The following is a 16,790-nucleotide window of genomic DNA, read 5'->3' on the forward strand; positions in this document are numbered from 1 at the left end:
TTTCTCTATCTTCCTCTGGTATTATTTCCAACTCTACCCTCTCCTACTCCTACTGTTCTTTCATTACTCATGCGATCCACATGTTCAAACCATCTCAACACGCCTTACTTAATTTTATCGATAATGCTTATCTCGGCCTGAAATCCCTTTCATTATCACAATTCGAAATATCTATCATACATCGTTTTGCCGTACATTTATTTGCATTTTTATATGCTTATGACACTTATTTTGAATATGCCCTAGCATGACATCACTTGAGTTTCATCTCCCTTCTTAAAATAATGCATTGCCCATCGATATTACCAAAAGTGGACCCTTCCTCTTTGTATATTTTATGTGTTTGGTAACGTCGTGAGACAAACACAAATGGCGCTGCTTAATGCCGCTAGACAAAAACTATTTTACGACTACAGAAGACATAATAACTTTATAAAATGGTTTCCTTTGTCAGCAACTTTTCACCTACGATTGATGAAAAGAATATAAATATTAAATATACTGTAAAACGCGAGCATACATACATATGTAAGTGCTTAAAACATGCTATAAAATTTAACGACTTCAAAGTTTATAGACGTTTTCTAATACGATGTGTCGGACACTAATGAAAGGTGGAAATATATGTCCAAATATAAAAATAAAATACTTGTAAAAGACGAATTTTTATTTTGAATGTAAACGCGTCCATGTAGTTTCGAGAACCATAGACGTTCTCATCAACAGGTGAAAATACAGACTATTTTCACGTATTTTAACCTGTTGATGAAAAAATCTGTAGTTGTACTTATATTTCTTGGTGGAACTGAATTTTATTCAAAATATAGCTCTTTACCTTTGATTTTATTTGACCAGCGTCTGGGTTTCACATGTTTTAATTTTAAAAATTTCCTGGAGAGACCAGACAATGAATGACAAGACTTTCTAGGAGGATAAATGAAACCAGGGATTTGTCAAACATTATATTGAAGAGGCATGTGGAGTGGATGGGTCATATGTACATATATTACAGGACTGTATCACAGTACATTATCTGGACTAAATGTGCCTAACCTAACTATCCTTATCATGGGCTATACCCAGGGATGGACTGGCAATTTTTTAACAAGGAGCTCGCGGGTGGAGGGAGAAGGGATTGGGTGGAAGGTGTATCGTTTTGTTTTAAAACACTATCTGCAGGAAGGGTAATTTTACCGTTTCACTCGACTGGTGGTGTTGGGCGGGAAGGGTAATTTTACCTTTTCACTCGACTCATCGTAAATTGTGTGTAGTCGTTTTGCGGCATCTTTTGATCTCATATCGACGTATACAGTATGGTTAAATGTTATCACTTCTTTTCAGAGATGTTTATCTCTATTATGAGCGCAAACCCGCCCGCATATAGTGTGTTTTAACTATCCAAAATACATAATAATTAAAAGTACTTCATATGCACATCAAACGACAAAATATAGATATGACTTCCGCTGAATTTGCATTTATGTACTGATTTAATCAGAGAATACTGATATCTCTTAATTTAACAAGGGGCTTGCGCGAGCACCTGCGAGCCCCCTGCTGCCCACCGCTAGCTGTACCTCCTATACAGGGCTGAAGAGGGTCACTGAAGAAGGAAGAATTTCATGGCTTTGCTGCCAACTAATCCCCAATAATGAAACTTGAAAAAATTTAAATTCTCCTCCCTTTTCCTCTTCTATTATTATTTGTCATGGCAATATCGTGGCTAGCCCATTTAACTACCATGCTGGAGGTGCCAGATTCAATTCTCAGCAGTAAAAATAAATACAATTGAAACAGCACAAAAAATATTTGAATAATCTTAGATTGACAACAATGTCTGTATAAATTAATTAACTTTGTTTTGAATATTTTTTTAAAAGTGGTGAAAACAAAGTTAATTAACGTTATAAAGATATCATAAAATGTGCCATAAAGTATCTGCGGAAAACATTTAAGAAATGACAACCATGTCTTTAATTAATCGAAGATTAAGATAACACAGTACCGATGTAATGCAAAGATCCCTATGTATTATGGGATATGATATAGAAATTATTATTATAACCCTTATCCGCACCCAATGGTGCATAGGGCACTGCATCGAATTGACGCAGTGTTATCTTGATCATTACTTACAAGAAGGCAAGGTGATCACTCTTGCGCTACGGGAACCAGTCCAGGGTAATATTAAATGAATATTACAGTGTAAAATCACTAATATTTGTTTTCACCCCCCTGGGAATCGAACCCGGGACCTCCAGTACGGTAGCTAAACACGCTGACCATTACACCACGGAGGCGGACAAATAATGAATATATTTGATATATTCATATTTGTCCGCCTCATATCATTATATGAATATATAATGATATAGACATAGTCAGAATAATATATTTTTCTTAAAGTAGGTTATGGTTATGAGATATACTAACAAATAATTCATGAAATGTGTGTAAAGTTTACTCCCTTTCTAACAAACACACACTGCCACTTTTTGATTATATTTTTATCTCTTGATGGTTTTGATCGTTATTATAATATTAATGTGGAATTGTGTAATTGGCTTTATTTTTACAACATTTTGAGTGTGTCCAAATACTTGTTCACAAAATCTGGATTATCTCCAATTACAGGAGTTATTTTCATATTATTTTTTGACATCTCATCAAAAATGAAGAAGAATATGGAAGTCTAGGAAGAATATGGAAATATTGGTTCATATATATAGAACTTCCAAGAATTTGAGTGGTGTGGTTGTCAATAATGGGTAGAATTGGTGAATGTTACACGTGTGTAAAGTGATCACTTAAACCAGCCTATGATGGTCGTCAGCCCCGTAAATGCCCAGACTTCTATATTCTTCTTCATCTTTGATGAGATGTCTAAAAATAATATTAAAAAAATAAAAATAAAAAATAATATGGTTTTATTTTTAATAATGTAACTATTTTTTATTATATACTTTTACTGAATGTAAAGCTGCACAATTCCCGAATAAATAAATAAATGTTCATCAAAACACGTCTAAATAATAGTCAATGTTACACCTTACCACAATGTTTTGTACTAGATCCACCGCGGTGGTTAGTGATGTGAGTGTGGTTATTAAGTATTGTTTTTTTTATATTTACGAGTGTTTGAATGCGATCATAACGTGTTTGATGAATGTCAGGCGTTGCGGTTGTGTGGGTATACTAAATAGTCTACTGAATCCATTTACAAGTCTGCCAGAGGAACACCTAGTACGACACCTCAAATTAAAAGCTTTTTTTTTATTTAAAATATTAGTGGAGTGACTGATTAATTGTTACTTTTTCAACTATACCATGAGGATGGTATTCGTTGATTAATCTAAGTTTATAATACTTAACAGTTGATGTTTTTGATGTCAAATAGTCAAATACATTAGTGACCCTTATTTACACATACCCATAGTACGTAGTGCACTGCATCAAATTTATAAAATGATAATTTGACCTTTTATTATATGTTCAGGTAGGTACTAGTTCACGGTTATATTAAATAAACATATTGTACATTAAAAAAACGAATGAAAATAAACAGTTTATTTTTTAAAATTATTTTGACCACCATGGGAATCGAACTTGGGACATCCAGCATGGTAGTCCTATGTACCACTATGCCGTGGAGGCTATTAAATATATTGGGAGCTAGAAATACGCGATTCGCAATTTTAAGCACTGATTGGAGTGACAAGCTCTTTATTGAATAAAATGTATGTAAAACTATGTAGTTTTTTCCACATGAATTTTATTTGACCAGCGACTGGGTTTCGTCGTAACCATCATCATCAGACTGGTGTGCCAGACAAAATTCTATTTTATTTATACAAGGCAATAGTTGAAATAATTTTATGTATAAAAAAAATAACAATGATTTTTCTTCTAACAAAATTCATTTAAATGAATGAACATTGTATTTCAATAATAATTACTTGTAAGTTATGGTAATGTTTTTAAGTGTGATTTAATATAATTTTATTTTAGAAATGGATATATATATATATATATATATATATAAATATATATATATATATATATATATATATATATATATATATATATATATATATATATATATATATATATATATATATGTATATATATATAAAATATATATATATATATATATATATATATATATATATATATATATATATAAATATATTTTTTTTTTATAAATATATATTTCTATATAAACACATACACATATATACACACAATAGTTTTGTAGGTATGTGAAGGGGTTAAGAAGTGTGTTAGAAAATTTCTCACAAAATCGTTTCAGCGCAGAGGATGTCCAATACAGAGATTAAAATAATGTTACAGCCGTATAAACTTAACTCATATAATCGATAAAAGTCTCCACAGACGCGAACTGGTCGCATATAAAGGGATATTATAATACCAGTGGCGGTGCTCGTAAAAATTCCCTGCAGAATTCTCTGCCTTACCAGACACAAAGCAAAATTGGTGCCAAATGACATTCGTCCATTTTATTACTGCAAAAAATCGGTAATGTATTCCACGCCGGACCGGACCAAAGTACAGGGTGGAGAGAATGCGTGTTTGCTTTTTTATATATCTAACCCATACAGGGTGGTCTATTGGTAAGATAACAATCTACTTATAATTATCCTTTGAAAAAATCTTTGGGACTTTGATTAGGGGTGGTTATATATAGATCGCAAGGGGGGTGGCCTGTCGTATCTGGATTATAAACAATATTTTTTAAAACCCTTACCCCCTCCAATGGTGCATAGGGCACTGCATCGTAGCGACGCAATGTTATTTTGATCTCTAATTACACGAAGGCAAGGTGATCAGTCCTGCGCTTCTTGTACCAGTCCAGGGTGATATTAAATAAATACGAGAGTAATGATCCTTGTTTACTTTGAACTCCTTGGGAATCGAGCCTGGGACCTCCATCACGATAGCTTAATGCGCTGACCACTACATTATGGATAAATAAAAATTAAAAATAATAAAAATAATAAAATTAAAAATAAAAATAATAAAGCTCTTTTATCGTAAAATACTACCTTAAGGGTCCCAAGGTATTAGGATTAATAACTTTCCTGCCGCATTCACCCTGGGTATAAGAACATGGTGGTGATTATACACACTCGTTAGTTTTAACATACATGCGCCACTGACGGTGATAGGGACTTTAGTAGTCATTTGTATATTTTTTATTCTTTTAACCCTTATCCGCACCCAATGGTGCATAGGGTACTGCAAATTATTAACGCAATGTTATCTTGATCGTTACGTATTTGAAGGCAAGGTGATCACTCTTGCACTTCAGGGACTGGTCCAGGGTAATATCAAATAAATATTAAAGTGAAAAACACTAATATTTATTTTCACCTTCCCCACTGGAAATCGAACCTGGGACCTCCAGTACGGTAGCCGAGTGTGCTGACTATTACACTATGGAGACAGATATGGTGTTTGTATATACTAGTAAGGATTGACTTACATGCCCCACTGGCAGTTATAGGGACTCCTAAAGCATTATCATTTGTATATTTGGTCGTGAAAAACCATGCATGATCGATTAAATACCGATAAAACTTTTTTTAAAGCTTTTTGTATGGATGTGTCTGAATGAAAACTAAAAGTTTCCATACCAGACCTGGAAATGTGGCACTAGCTTTCAGATAGCGAAAAATTAATTTTTAACATGTCCTTGTATTTCTACTATTACTCATCACAGTGAAGAGCCCTTAAAGTAAGATTTAACGAAAATGACGCTTTATAAATTACCCAAATGTTTTATTATTATTATTACGATCACGCCGTTTCTCTGTAAGGGTAGCAGAGAGGCTAGAATCCTAGTAACAATGTCACCAGTCATCGGTGGTGATATCACCAGTGTGATGATGCCGATAACAACGATATCCGATCACTGGTCAAATACAACAAAAGAGCTAGGTATACCGTTTTCGTTTTATTATATAAAATGCAGTTCCACAAAAACGAATCGTTTTGTTTGTTAGATTCGTAAGTTGGGATTTTTCTTAAATTAGAAAAAAACATCAACAATAGATTATTTAAAAAAAATAGTTATAAGTTATTGTTTAGAACCTTCCCAATCTATCCATAAAAATGAAAACTTTATGAATAAAATAACTTTGTTTTAACCACTTTTTATTGGTACACTTTATCCAGCCAGTTTCAACAAGAACCTTGTCGTCATCAGGATTTATGTACTAAATTCTAAAATATTGAATTACTCATAGTTATTCAAGAAATGAAAAAGCTCGTTTATTAAAAATATTGAACGTTTTAAAGTTAATTTACCGATTGCATAGAAATTTGGCACAACGTTGCTTTCGAAAACGCACGTATTTCTATCTATCGGTGTAAATAAAAATGTGAATATTTGTTCACAAGCATTTTGAAATAAAACGTGTTGTCGTTGTTCTTTTTTCCATTAAACCAGACTGAGCCACAGCAAGGTATAGCTAGTATTAAATTAATTTCGTGAAATATTTTAAAAATATTTCATTTTATATATTATTATTTAATTATTTATTAAAAATATATCATATTTTCGATGAGTAATATACATAACCCATTTTGGGACATGGAATTAAGGTTACCAAGACCAAAAAAAATCAGAAAACTTAGTTTAAAATATAAAGCAAAAAAAGGTACAATAAATTGTAGGCATAAAAAAGAACATAAGGTAAGAAGCATGTTTATCGAAGTCGATTATTGTAAAACATAATATGTTATTTTCCATAAAAATCATACATACATATTAATTATACATGGCAAAGAGCCATAGAGAATCCAGTTATTTGACCTACCCTAACGTGATGAATCAAGGAAAAACAAATTCATTTTCAACAGATCGTAAACGTGCCGCAACGCTTAAACCAGATAAAACTAGTCGGTATTCATGCATTTCATACGTTATTTACATTCTATTTTTTACAATGAATTAAAGTCGTATGTCCGAAACCAGTTTTTTAAATTTTATTTTAAAATTGTTTAAAAATTATTACAGATACATTTGTCTTAGAAAACACCTAATTGTAGTGACATGCTCTTAATACATATGTGTAGCTAGCACACGTTTATTTTTCAAGCTGTATAAAATAAAAATTTGATATTTAGACCAACGGAGTTCTTTTTCAGCTAATTGTGAAAAAACACGAAATATTTCATAAATAATTTTCAGGGTATTTGTGATATATTTTTCACATTTGTTTTCCCTATCTGTACTATCCTACCTGAATCCTTGAACTAAATGAATATCCTACATGAAAAATCTCTGAAAATTAAAGCCGTATAATTTCTTTATAATTAATAAAAATATTTTTTAATATGGTCTTGTGAATCCAAGATTTCAAGAGGTTAAAATAAATATTACATACATACATGCTTAATATTATTTTGCAACAGGATTAAATATAATTTTACCGGTCGGTGTTGGAATCAACATTTTTATCACAATAAAACCTTTTTAATATGAAATTAAAATACGTAATCCATTTATTATGCCGATTGACAACCGGATTCACGAGGAATATTAAGTAATAGGGTGTGTGAACCCTGTAGTGAACAAGAATTAATTCGGACATTAAGAACCCAAATCCCAAGTATCGTCGATTTTCGTTGCTCAAATACCAATTAAAATTCTGAAGTTACTATAAGTACTGAAATAACAGATTTTCATACATTTACGCACATTTAACGATTTTCTCAAGTTTCCATAAAAATATCCTGTCATTAATTTTTTGACTCGATCTGTAACACTTCTTTTTTTACATTATTCACGATCATGATTTGCTTTCAATTTTCACCTTTATTTGTAAGTTTAATTCATTAAGTCCAAAAAAAATGTTTAATATATATATATGTTTAATAAATACGAAACATTTAGGTGCTATTCACATAAACTGCTAACGTCAATGATGACGGAGTTGAAGCGATGAAAGCTGAGCTGAAAAGCTGGGCTTTATTCGAATTTCATTACGGAGTTGTTCAATAGAAATATTGCCCATAGTTCACATTTTAATGGGTTTGTCAAACATTCAAACACGTATATACGTAATAAACGATTTACCTGGAAGCGTCAAGATTAATGCAAGACAATTGTTCCTCTAAAATATGTATATATATATATATATATATATATATATATATATATATATATATATATATATATATATATATATATATATATATATATATATATATATATATAAATATATATATATAAATATATATATATATATATATATATATATATATATATATATATATATATATATATATATATATATATATATATATATATATATATATATATATATATATATATAAATATATATATATATATATATATATATATATATATATATATATATATATATATATATATATATATATATATATATATATATATATGTATATATATGTATATATATATATATATATATATATATATATATATATATATATATATATATATATATATATATATATATATATATATATATAAATATATATATATATATATATATATATATATATATATATATATATATATATATATATATATATATATATATATATATATATATATATATATATATATATATATATATATATATATATATATATATATATATATATATATATATATATATATATATATATATATATATATATATATATATATATATATATATGTATATAATTATATATATATATATTTTTGCCAATTCTATGTTTCACCTCCATACATTAGGTTTGGTACCAGGACTGTGTTGTGCTCTGATAATAACATAGATTCATAAATTATTTACGTTCGTATTACACACGTATCATGTTTAAAATCAATATCTATTCAACTCTAAGCCTTTTCCAAAAACCAAGTCAATGTTTACTTATTTCTTTTGCATAATACACACAATTACAAATTAAAATATTGTGCCTACACTGAGTTTTCCTGTGTCGAAGGCACATTTTGCTTGTAAAATATTAATTAAAAAAATTATTTAGAAGAAAATTGTTTGTGATATGCAATTAAATACGACGTGGCTGAGTGATCTATCCACTTCCATTATTTGTGTATGAATAGCTCTTTCATAATTGGTTAGAAGCAGGTTTTACGACTTTATTGCAAAATAATCAAAGTTCTTTTGATGAAACGAGGAATGTGTTAGGTTTCAAGGATGATGTATCTGTTTTTTATTAAAACGGGGAGTATTTTAACCTAATCTTCTGCCCCAAAAACCCTGCCCCTGTTATTACTGGGTGCCTATTACTAACGCCATTGCTTATCTAACTAAATCTGCATAAGGGCTCATAAAACAGATGCAGCGTACAATGGGTCGTAAATAAAGTAACTATTCAAAATCGATAGCTTTGTGTGCAGAATGGAATATTTTGTGTGGGTTTATATGGTTGATACTGAAGTTTATTTGCAATTAAATTCCATGAATAAAGGCACGTACACAACAATTTTCACATGAAATAGCATTGCCCTCTGTATAAAACACTAGCAATGGCAAAATTGCACTGCCATTTTCATTGATTTTCTCATTTATATTTAGAGCATTCAATAAAACAATGATTCTTCAGCTTCTGTATTTAACAAAACCTGTAGAAACATTGCTTCGCTATTTTGGTTGATCAAAAAATTATATATTTCAGTAAAATAATAAAAACATATGAGTATGTACAGATGTTATGATATATATAGTAAAATATCTTTTTAAAATTCATTTCTTCATCTCCCATGAGAATGTATTGGTGAGATGAAAATAAGCTTTTTTATTAAGCAAAAACTCTTTTATTAGTATGTGAGTATGTGTCTGAATCCCGGATTATAATTGGAGATAATTCAGATTTGTGAACAAGTATTTGGACATACTCAAAGTGTGGTATGCATATGCCCCGGACATGAAGTGGAGGGTTGATCATGTTGACTTTCATTCATGTGTCAACGATCAAGATAACACTGCGTTTATACAAATGATGCGGGTTTGAAGAAAAAGAAGATACAGTGATTGTGAAACCACTGCACAATCAATTCCATTTAAAAAAAATGTTTCTTTACTGGTAACTAGTAAACAAAAGCTTTTTTACGAAAGCAGTATAGAGAAGTATTTTGTCGAGAATGGATTTATCTGCCTTTGAAAATGAACTCCTGACATTACGTGTTATTATCAGGTGTGTTAAAGCCGCTAGCATAGTGGCGCTTTTGAAGAAGGAAGTATTGATTATCTAAAAGAAGAGTGTTTACGACGTAAATATTATTGGCGTCGGTGCAACGGTTCGACGTAGCTACCGCAGCGTCGGCGTCGGTTAATTTTACGATAAAATTAAAATGCGAAATGGGACAGTAAAATCGGCCATAAATAATTTTCTATGACAATACGTAAGCTTTTATCCCAGAAAATAATTTCAAATTTAATTTAATTTAAATACATTCACAAGTATTAATATAGGTTTTATAATTTAATTTGGATGTTTAACTAATCAAAATGTACGTTTAACAAATCATTTAAAAAAACAATAATAAAAATATTTTCAACGTAGTCCTCATGATTCAAAAAAGTATGGAAAATCTTGTCTGAAAAGTTCAGCACACATCCGGCGCAAACACTATGACTTGCCAACAATGTGTTTGTAACAAAAACCGCCATATGCAAATGAGAATGGTTTGCTCAAATTATTCGATAGCAGTGTAAATGTAAGAACTAAATATGACATTACGTTCAGAAAGGGTAGTTAAAATTAGATATGAATTCGTATACCGAATATCCGGAAAGCTTTCGGCCGGAACGCTAATATCCGGTGCAAATGTATGTGTTTTGGGCTTTTAAGATATAATCTATACGCGTATATACTTGTATAGCTCAGCACTCCGAAAATTCTACTACATTTTGAGAGAAAAAAACATAAATGATAATGATATAATCATTGAAATCCATGAAAGTCTTTTTTGAAAAAAATAAAAAAAAACAGAGTCGCAAAATTGTATAATGTATAAGGGTTTCAATATATATTATATGATGAGATGCCTGAATGTATGAAGAATGAAAAGAGTGAAAGAATTTAAAAACAAATGTTTTGTTTTGAATATTGAAAGCATTAACTTTGTGGATCATATTGATATATTAATATTATATATATTAAAATATATATTAAAATACTTTGTGTTCTGATCCACTCACATTTTTATTAACCAACTAGTTTCGGCAACAACCTCTTCAGGGTTACATTTATTACTAAATATATATTTATATATATATATATATATATACATATATATATATATATATATATATATATATATATATATATATATATATATATATATATATATAAATAAATATATATATATATATATATATATATATATATATATATATATATATATATATATATATCTATATATATATATTTATTTATATATATATATATATATATATATATATATATATATATATATATATATATATATATATATATATATATATATATATATATATATATATATATATTTATATATATATATATATATATATATATATATATATATATATATATATATATATATATATATATATATATATATATATATAAATATATATATATATATATATATATATATATATATATATATATATATATATATATATATATATATATATATATAAATATATATATATATATATATATATATATATATATATATATATATATATATATATATATATATATATATATATATATATATATATATATATATATATATATATATATATATATATATATATATATATATATATATATATATATATATATATATATATATATATATATATATATATTTATATATAAAGAAACAGTGTACATGTTGTTGGGTTTCAAAAGGGTAGGAGTGGGGGTAATGGTGTTTTAAGGAGGGATAAGAGCAAGAACAAATGTTTTGTTTACTGTAAGAAGATGTAAATAGACATATGGTGTAAATTAAGCTTAAAAAATAGTTTCTATTTAATGATATATAAGCTTACTAAAGAAATAATATAAAATTTAAAAAATGTCTTAATAATATTGACTACCCATGGACGGAGGAGGTATGGTTTAATGTTTAAACTGAGGCTAAATGTGAATGTAAAATATTATTAGCCGCTAATTTTTAGGGATGGGTCAAACCGAAAAATCGGCCACTCTTCGATCTATATTAGGCCGAGTTTTCAAGAATTTGCCGTAGTAAAAACAATTACAAATATTTATTTTATTTTTCCATTTATTTATTTATTTATACGGAACAAGGGTATTTTACAATTATATAAAAACAATAAAGAACAGTGCGTTTTAATTATTATAAGTAATATACAAAAATATTGATTTATAGCTCAGTAGCTGTTGAGCTTTTATTGAGTGTTTTATGTAGCAATTTCTTTCGACTGATTAATTGTATATATTTGTCCGCCTCCGTAGTGTTATGGTCAGCACGGTCGGCTACCGTTCTGGAGGTCCCGGGTTCGATTCCCAAGGGGGGTAAAAAAATATAAGTGATTTTTTCACTGTAATATTTATTCAATATTATTACCCTGGACTCGTACCTGAAGCGGAGGGCTGATCACCTTTCCTTCATGTGTAAACGATCAAGATAACACTGCGTTTATATGACGCAGTGCCCTATGCATCATTGGGTCGCGGATAAGGGTTTTATTATATTATTATTATTAATTGTATTAGGTCTTTAGTTTAGTCTCTTTGTTGTAGGGTATGAAGGTTGGGACATGAGAATATATTGTTTCATATAATATGAAATGGAGTTCATCTATTGATTGTTCGATATTAACGTCACAAAGAAATGACCAATCGATATTTGTCAAATGGAGCAATTTATGGCAACAAAAAATATGTAAAATAATGTTACCTCGCGGGTTAGGAGGGTGCTCGCGGTGGACTCAGCGGAGGCATTGGGTGTCCGCCGCCGTCGAATGTAGCAAGAGCGGTAGAAACCGGTAGTTGTAGTACCGACTGTAGCACTCCTCCAAGCGATCTTGGTACTCGCGATACTTGTACGTAATGAGATTAGCGAACTGCTTCCCTGGAAAACACATCGGAAAATAAATACATAATATAAACTTATTATAATTAGTATTGATAGTTATCATTACAAAAAAAAACAACCATGATTGCGACAATCAGAGTTTGAAACGGGCACATACTTTTTCAATATCTTTCACAGAACTCATATAATCTAAAAATCATAAAAATATAAAATTGAAAACCGTGACTTTAACTGAAGTTACTGTTATTTTTTCGGCTGTTTTTTTTGTGATATTACCATGCCACAAATATTATAATGCTTTGAATATACAAAATATTATATATTGCTTTTTTTAGGCAGCTGAATGTTCATTTTTTTGGATTCAAAAATAATTTTCTAACGAAAGCCTTACACTTCGATCAGATTTTGAATCATTAGATCCTTTGAAATATATAAAAATATATTTTAAAAAAAGAAAAGCATTTTGTTGTTTAGAAGAACAATTTACTGTTGGAATCAACGGATTTTTTAATATCTGAGAACTTGCTGCTTTTAATATTTTAAAACATATTTTGTTTACAAAATATATACATGTTCAATAAAAAAATGTTCATAAAACATTAATAAATAAATACATAAAAAACATAATTGCGGTAAATGTTTTCTTCGTGAAACCATCACTAAATGCACATTATGACGCAGAAATGCGAATGCGAGAAACATAAATAATTTCACATTTTAGTTTCCAAGCACGGATTTACGAATCTTTGAAATTTACATATTAATGGTTCGATCGTGTGAATGATACTGTACTACTAATTCAAGAAAACACATGAAAGATAGTCTCTAAAAAGGCAGAAAAATATATAAACTGCATAAAACATTACCAGATATCAACTACTTAACTTCAGCAAAACTGAAACGAATTATATATTTCAATAACTACTAAAAACTCAAAATACGCCAATGACAAAATAAAAATTCAAAATAATAATTACACTAATATTCTACGTAACTACCACAAATTAAGAAAAAAGATATGGATAGTACTAAAAGGTATCTAAAATAAACAAAATATAATTTTGAAAAGACAAAAACACACAGACTTTGTTTTTAACGACTTAAAAAAACCATTACGGAAAAAAATTTAAAACTTTTAAAATAAAACGTTATATCCCAAAAACAAAACAACAAAAAAATATGAAAATATATTGCGCTTTATGCCAGTTTATTTTGCAGTTTTAATAATAGGATAGGGTGGTACGGGTGACGCAGTAATCAATGGTGCTAACAATACGCAAAAATCCGCTATGAAAATGATACTCAATGTTCCCATACAAAGAAAATATTCAACAAACTAAATAGGCAACCACACAAATAAATTCTTACACAATCCTTACATATGTGGGTTTTTAAAAATTACTCACAGGAATCAAAGGAAAACACCTCCTAACATTTATAGAACCACAATTTCAAAAATCTAGAATCTAATTAAACTAATTAAACATCTATAAATTTAGTCAAGGGAACTTTTAGTATTATGTAATAAAACTAACTATCATTATTCATTGATATATAAATTCTTTTAATAAATGGGTAGTTTGTCGTGTCATTCAGCCACTCATCTATGATCGCCATCTATTGAAACTAATAGCAATACAGGCAGTACTTGATATTGCTTATGGCGGTAACATGGTTATTGGCAGCTGCTCTCATTAATCAGGATTTTTTAAAAATCGAATGCATTGTTGTTTCATAATTTTTTCATATTCTCAGTGCTTTAAAAGGATTGTAAAATTATATGGTACATTAAAATACGTGCCTCCTATTTATTTCTTTTCCATTTAACCAGTCTACGTCACAGCAACGCGTATTCGAGCATAGCTAGCCTTAATTAAATGTGTGTTATTGGCGATTTGTAGTAAAAAAAATAAGATAACGAATGATTTTTCCTGTATTTTTATAAAACAACACATGAACAAACTTTTTCTATTAAAAAAAGTGAAGCCCATTTTTAAGTTTTTGAAGGGACTGAAAAAAAAAAACAAAAATGGAGGGTAACTGTAAACACGGGGTATTATTTTTTTGTGAAAATCATGTAAATAAGACTTATGCATAGAAAAATCTAAATGAAGAGAACGTATAAATTTGGAGTAGTGAATTTTTTTTTAATGTTTTGTTTATAATGACTTAGCGAATAAAGTAAACAAAAAACGTAAAATAATCGCAAATAATGACAAAAAAGCGTTACAGATCAAGTCAAAATTTGAATGACAGGATATTTTTTACGTAAACTGGGGGAAAAAACGTAAATGCGGGTAAAAATTGTACAAAAAATATATCGGGACTGAAATAATTACACGCAATTAGCGGGAAAATGTCAAATCCGGGGACGTAAAATCTGGGTTTCACTTTAGTTCAAATAAATTAAATTCATTAAAATTGAACTGAAAAATTGAAGGCTAATTAATAATCCTTAATGACACGTGATCAGGAATGAACTGAATCAATTGGTTTGGAGAAAAATATGCATACTAATTGTTTCCGATTCGAAACTGGTTTCGGGGGTACCACAGTCTGAATTGAAGTTCGACGTGAGATGTCGGAGCACTTTCGGCCGTGTTGAAAGCTTGAATGCTTAAATTCCTTCATTAAAACATCGGGACGTTTAAATTGCATACATAATAATCAAAACTTGTTGCATTTATCACACCTGTTCGTACTGAAAAGAATTTTGAATGACGTTCAAATTGAATTTTATCTTCTTTCATTAATTGATTCGGTTATTTTTTGACATCTCATCAAAGATGAAGAAGAATTTCTGGAAAAAAGAAAGAAAGTCTGGGCATTAGCGGGCTTATATTAAGCTTATATTAAGCTTCTTTTCATCTCACCATTAGATCGGCTGTCCAAACTCAAAACACAGTAAGGGACATTTTTTTGTAGTATGTTTTTTTTGCATTTTTGGACTAAGTAGATTCTATTTAGTCCAAAAATGCAAAAAAAAAAACGTACTTAAAAAAAATGTCCCTTACTGTGTTTTAAATTTGGACAGCCGAGATGTCTCTAGCGAAGTTCTAGTGATGCAAGAACAATGTTTCAAAATTGGTTCATATACATAGAACTTCTGAGAATTTGAGCAGTGTGGTTGTCAATAATGGGTAGAATTGGTGAATGTTACACGTGTGTAAAGTGATCACTTAAACCAGCCTTTGACGGTCGTCAGCCCCAATGCCCAGACTTCCATATTCTTCTTCATCTTTGATGAGATGCCAAAAAATAATATGAAAAATAACTCTTATAATTGGAGATAATCAACATTTGTGAACAAGTAAATACTTGCATACTTAGTACTTTATTAGTGTATCTAAATAGATACACTCAAAATGTTGTAAATTGATTCGGTAGTCAGTTGTGGTAAAATCTATCCATTTTTAATTTATAAAGTACTCATAAAATACTGCTTTTTCTTAAAATCTTTTATGACACGTTTTTCTATGCCTTCTGCATCATTTTCAATCACCGTATGTGACAGGAATTAAGACTTAGCTTCACATACGGTGTTAGAAAATGGTGCGGAACGCATCGAAATACGTGTCACAATAAATTTTAAGACGTAGTGGTATTTACTAAGTCAAGTTTAATTTAAAAAGGAAATTTATTAATTATAAAAAGGGTATTTAATGTGTATTTTGGTAATGCAATTATATCTTAGTCTCAAAATGAATATGAA

The 16,790-nt window shown here is 29.1% G+C and overlaps 1 protein-coding gene across 1 annotated transcript in view; it reads right to left on the reverse strand.

Annotated features, from left to right (window-relative positions):
- The window catches only part of LOC148307725 (uncharacterized), a 163,593-nt gene that overhangs the window by 73,384 nt on the left and 73,419 nt on the right, over nucleotides 1-16,790 (reverse strand). The window contains exon 6 of the mRNA XM_088262919.1: nucleotides 12,941-13,114. The gene's annotated coding sequence lies outside the window, so the exon portion shown is untranslated. The remainder of the gene's footprint in view (nucleotides 1-12,940; nucleotides 13,115-16,790) is intronic.

Source organism: Brachycentrus maculatus, unplaced genomic scaffold (genome assembly GCF_059751285.1).
Source record: "Brachycentrus maculatus isolate JH-2025_06_01 unplaced genomic scaffold, ASM5975128v1 h1tg000191l, whole genome shotgun sequence".
Classification (NCBI taxonomy): Eukaryota; Metazoa; Arthropoda; class Insecta; order Trichoptera; family Brachycentridae; genus Brachycentrus; species Brachycentrus maculatus.